The following is a 6,000-nucleotide window of genomic DNA, read 5'->3' on the forward strand; positions in this document are numbered from 1 at the left end:
CCCTTCATGGCCCGCGCTACCAAAATTGATTTAGTCACATCCCTTAAATTCCTAAGCCGAAAACCAAAAACCAGCCCTGCCAATCAACTATTCATCCTAAAAAAACGGACCAACCCTCATCCCTGCAATGCCCAATAAACAACAACATAGGTATTTCCTCGTCGCCCACACCCAATATCCCTTTCCACTGTTCCCAACACTCCCAAGCCCTCGAATACCTTTCCCACGTACCAGGTGCCAAAGATGACCGGATAAGGCCCGCTACTGCTACTCCAGAACGTTCCACAGCGAGGCTGGACATTCTACCCCCACCTCCGCCGCGCCCGGAGCTAGCTGACGAAACCGGTCCCACTGTGAACGAGAGAGAGCATCAGCGGTACAGTTGTCAACCCCAGGCACATGCACAGCCACCACCCAGGCATTAAGTACCAAACACTCCAGCACTAACTTCTGCAACAACCTAATCACCAATGGCGATGAGGCCGATAAACCGTTGATCGCCTGAACTACTCCCAAGTTATCACAATGAAAGCGAACTTTCTTGTTCCGGAAAAACTTCCCCCACAACAGAACCGCCACTACAATCGGGAAAAGTTCCAATAGGGCCAAATTTCGTACCCAACCCCTCTGGACCCAGCTATCAGGCCACACTCCCGCGCACCATTGCCCACCACAGTACACGCCGTACCCGCAACCCCCTGCCGCGTCTTAAAACAACTCAAAATCCACTGCATCCACCACCTCCCCCATAAACAACGACCGACCGTTATACTTATCTAAAAACAAACCCCAAACCACTAGATCAGCCTTCAACTCCCGGCCCAACCTGATGAAATGATGCAGAGCCCGGACCCCAGATGTCGCCCCAGCCAACCGCCTACAAAAGATGGTCGCCTCCCCTAAAGGCTCCCGCCCCCCAGTCCAGCTCTACTTTGCATCTGCACCTGCTTGCGGATGCAATGCGTTTTACACTGAAGATCCATTCACTTCTATGGGGCCAGGTCTGAGTGAAAAAAGCAGAATATAGAACATGCTGCGATTCTCACGCAATGAAGAACTGATGCACACAGCATAAATTGACCTGCTGTGTGGCTTTTAAATCTGCAGCATGTCAATTCATACATTTGCGGGCCGCAGCACGGCCACGGGGCGTGCAGGAGGCCTAAGCGAGTAAAATAACAAATAAAGTGGCCGGATCCCATTAAAGTCAATGGGTTCCAGCAGTGCATGGCTAGGTCCAGCAATGCCGGATCTGGTGAACTCTGGCAGGCTGTTCCTCTGCCGGATCAGTTGAACTCAGATGTGAATCAGCCCTAATACATGCATTCAGCTGCATATGTTATGTGTCCATCCAATGTAGAAGTCTTCTGCAGGACATGGAGATAGTATAAGAAGGCCTTGTCCACACTGGTAGAGTTCTGGATGTTGACGTGTTTGTTATAAATGCATAAATGTTTAACATGGTATTTATTAGAGGAGTGTGCCATGATACCACAGTGACCATGCCTGTGCCGTGTGTGTGCCCCCTTCCTGTCCCTCCACACAGAACAATCAGATGAGAGGCACAAGGACTGTCAGGCGGTTGGCCCCCGCTCAGTGTCTGAGAACAATGAATGGCTGTGAGTCCAGGAAAGCAGAGGAAGATCACACACTGATCAAATACACTACTGAGAAAATATAAAAAATAAAACGTAGGAGTTAAAGGGGTTGTGCAGGCCATATTGATGACCTAACCTCAGGATAGGTCATTAATATCAAATTTGAGGGGGTTCGACACCCGGCACCCCCACCAATCAGCTGTTTGAAGAGGAGGCTGCACTCCATGCAAGCGCTGCTTCCTCTTCATTACACTGCCAGTCGTCTCCCTTGTAGCGGTGGCGTAGTGTAGTTAGAAGTACTCACTCCATTCAAGTCAACGGAGTGAGTACTTGTCATTACACTGCACCGCCAAGACTTCCGAGACGACGCATAGTGTAATGAACAGGAAGCAGCGCTTGCATGGAGTGCAGTCTCCTCTTTAAACAGCTGATCAGCGGGGATGCTGGGTGTCGAACCCCCGCAAGTCAGATACTGATGACCTATCCTGACGATAGGTCATCCATATATATGGCCTGCAAAACCCCCTTAAGATAAAAAGCCTAGTTTACAACATGGCAATGCAAGAGGGTGTTACATGTAGTGATCCTTACTTTACATATTGATGTTCCACAGACTTTCTTTTTGTCTGGCATCACAGTTTCTTGTCTTCTCCCTTACAGGACTGTTGATTGGATGTTGTTGAAGTCTTCACTATGCCTGCTAGACGTGCACCATTTCTGAAATTAAAGGACTTTGAAAAGGGCCGATCGGTGAGAACTTTGGACTTTGAGAAACTGGATGGTCCATCCTTCTATTCTCGGAAAGAGTTAGATGAGAAGTTTCTGTAGGCCATTGGTGGCGTTGACAGGGTTCAGAGGAGGACGCTTATACATGTAGAGAGGGTTGTGGATGGACAAGACAGACGCATGCCAAGAAGAGATGCTGTATCTCAAAGGACAGCCACATCATCACTAAGTGGTTCTGTAGTAGCCCCTGCAGTGACCGCCCAGACCATAAGAAATCATCTAATTGAAGCAGGACTGCATGCACGCACTCCGCTAACTTGTTCGCCACTGACCGCCGAGCATCGCTAAGAGCCCCTGCACTGATGCCACAAGAGAGCCCACTGGAGCCACGATTGGCAAACAGTGTTCAGTGATGAAAGCAGGTTCTGTCTTGGTACTAATTATGGGGGGATGGAGAGCGCCTACTGCCACCATGCATACTGTGGAGATATAAAAGACCAACGCCAGGTATCGTCATGGGGGAGCGCCATTAGCTACCATGGCCATTCCTGTCTGGTATTTGTGGAGGTGCAACACCCCAGAGTTGTGTTACTACACGCCTCTACCCCGCTACTATCTTCTAAGAGCCTTAATACTGTCATCAGATGTGATTTTGCTTATGTCCTCCACAAATGTGCATATAAACCATGTTAAAAGCAATTGTTCATGTAATTTGCCTGGTAACCAGTAGGTGGCAGCAACACATTGGCAGGTACAAGGTACAAGTTTAGTGTTTAGTGTATCTGAGCTGGAATGGATTATTCCAGCTTAGCTCACCCTCTGTGGAGAGAGTGGGCTGGTCCCACATCCTGCAGCATGGGTGGAGAAGGAAGTTAGAGTCAGTGTACCAGCCACCCCTGTTGGGGAAGGCTGTGTGTTAGTGTCCAGGAGAACCCCCTGCATAGGGAAGACAGCAAGGACCTAGTCTCGGCTGAGACTTAACCTTATACCCAGTCTGAACACCTTCAGCTCAGCTGGATGAGAAAGCAGAAAACTACAGACAACCTCTAGAGTTCCAGGAAGAAACCATCCCCTGAGAAACCATCTGTGAGATAAGTCCAGTGCCTAGGAGAAGCCAATTCCTCCTCAGCTAGTCTGTCCCCACACAGCAGAAGGCACCAGATAACTGCAGAAGCTAACCCTGCCATAGTTACAAAGCTACCAAGCACACGTTTTATCCTGCAGGCTCCACATTTAAAGCAGAAGTACTCATTCCTGCCAATCCTTGCCAAAACCTGCTGGGACCAAGAGACCAAAGCTGTATACCGCTTGGATGAAAGTTATTTCAAGTAAAGCAACGTTTGAACTTCATCTAAAGGTCTGGACATCATTTATTCTGCCAAGTTCCTCTATTACTCCTACTATTACTGCACTCAAATGTATTGCAAGTGAGCCAGGAAGCCAGGAGTCCAGCCGTACCAGGGTAGGAGACACCGTGACACAACTACCACAAAACTACTGAGACATTATAGGCCATTACAGCACTCTGGCATTCCTAATCTGGGACGTGTGTTATAACACCTTGGAAGGGCCCTGGGATAGTACCCTGCGCATGCTGCAATTGGCGTCACGACAAATACAGGATATATTATCCACCTGACCCTGCCACTGCATTAAAGTGGCGGCAGCGAACCAGTTCCTGGTCACTGCATAAGCAACATTGACCAGCCTTTGGTATGTCTAGCAAATTGAGGGTCCAGTCCTGCTGCCTTTTTTTTGACTCAGTAGACGTGGTGCACCAACAAGATAACGCCATCCACACACTGCCGGCGCTAAAGAGCTCTTCCGGGTATCCAGCATCTCCCCTGTCCAGTTCGATCGCCGATTCTCCCCCTCAATGAGAATGCACGTCTCCCCAGGCCTGCCTTATTTAAAGGGGCTGTCCAGTTTAGAAAACCAAGTGTCATATTTCATCAGGGAACTCTGAGCTAATAGTGATCCTACTCTGATCGAGAGTAGAGAGCGGTTACAAAGAGCGTCCCTTGCTCTGGAGGTCCTGTCCTGTCCTGCATTACACAGACAACAAATTCAATTGAATCAGCACTATGTAATGTGTCATTTACTTTGTGGGGGCGCTACATTGAAAATGAACACTTGTTGCCAGGTTTCTCCACAGATTACAGCAGGCTGCTGGGCATCCTAGGAGAGAAACAAATGAAGAGGGAGCTCATGATACCAAAAGTATATAAATTTTATTAAAGCATGTTAAAATTACCAAAAAAAGAGAAGTAAGGTAGGTACATAAGATGCCGTGAGGCAAGGTGATGAGAGCGGAGAACAGAAAGAGCGCCACCCTGGGAAGAAAAACACACGGATATAGAGATGGAAAAATGTAGTATAAAGTGATATATAACATGGGAATGGAGAATATTGGGTACAGTGCCCAACCCATGAAATAGGTAAATAGATGAAAAAACCATAAGACATCAGGTAAAGCAAGGTCAACTCATGCACCCCCACTGGCAACAGATGCAAACGCATAAAGGTGAGAGTATGTTGCATAGAAAGCAAAGTGCAAGTGGACAAAAAATGACCACACAGCCAGCGGGGGGCAATAGAGGACCAAAGCTTACCTGGAAAGACCGTGTGCAGCGAGACCCAGGGTGGCGCCACCCTGGGTCTCGCTGCACACGGTCTTTCCAGGTAAGCTTTGGTCCTCTATTGCCCCCCGCTGGCTGTGTGGTCATTTTTTGTCCACTTGCACTTTGCTTTCTATGCAACATACTCTCACCTTTATGCGTTTGCATCTGTTGCCAGTGGGGGTGCATGAGTTGACCTTGCTTTACCTGATGTCTTATGGTTTTTTCATCTATTTACCTATTTCATGGGTTGGGCACTGTACCCAATATTCTCCATTCCCATGTTATATATCACTTTATACTACATTTTTCCATCTCTATATCCGTGTGTTTTTCTTCCCAGGGTGGCGCTCTTTCTGTTCTCCGCTCTCATCACCTTGCCTCACGGCATCTTATGTACCTACCTTACTTCTCTTTTTTTGGTAATTTTAACATGCTTTAATAAAATTTATATACTTTTGGTATCATGAGCTCCCTCTTCATTTGTTTCTGCTGTTTCACTCGGGAGCTTTTACCGAGTTATACTTTAGGTGTATCCCCTGTTGCCATTTTGGGTGGGCACTGTTTCTCACTCGCTCTGGGGATACCCTGGGTCATTTTTGTTTATCTGATCCTAGGAGAGAAGCTTATTATCCAAGTAGAGAACCCCTTTAATATTTGCAAACTATAAAGCTCTGTCCCTTGCATACATAGCAGTGTTATAAAAAAAACAACAAGGACAATCCCCACAGAACCTGGCTGGTGAAAGTTGCACCCCCCCCCCCCCAAAAAAAAAAAGGATGAAATCATTTCCCTAGGTGGTATATGATTCATTGTAGGAGTGCAGAGTTAAAGTATGACATATGGCTGTAATATAAGAACATAGCTGCAGAGCCGTGTACTTCGCCTCCTGCATTAAAGGATCTTTATGTAAGGATCCTGTGTCTTGTGTCCGCCATCTGGAACAGAGGCAGACATTTGTTTCCCATCAGATTCTTTCCACATATATACGCACCCCAATGTATAGACGCTGACATTGCGGTCTCCGTCCTACTGTTAGGAGCAGTGTAAGAGACGTA

This window comes from Bufo bufo, chromosome 10 (genome assembly GCF_905171765.1).
Source record: "Bufo bufo chromosome 10, aBufBuf1.1, whole genome shotgun sequence".
Classification (NCBI taxonomy): Eukaryota; Metazoa; Chordata; class Amphibia; order Anura; family Bufonidae; genus Bufo; species Bufo bufo.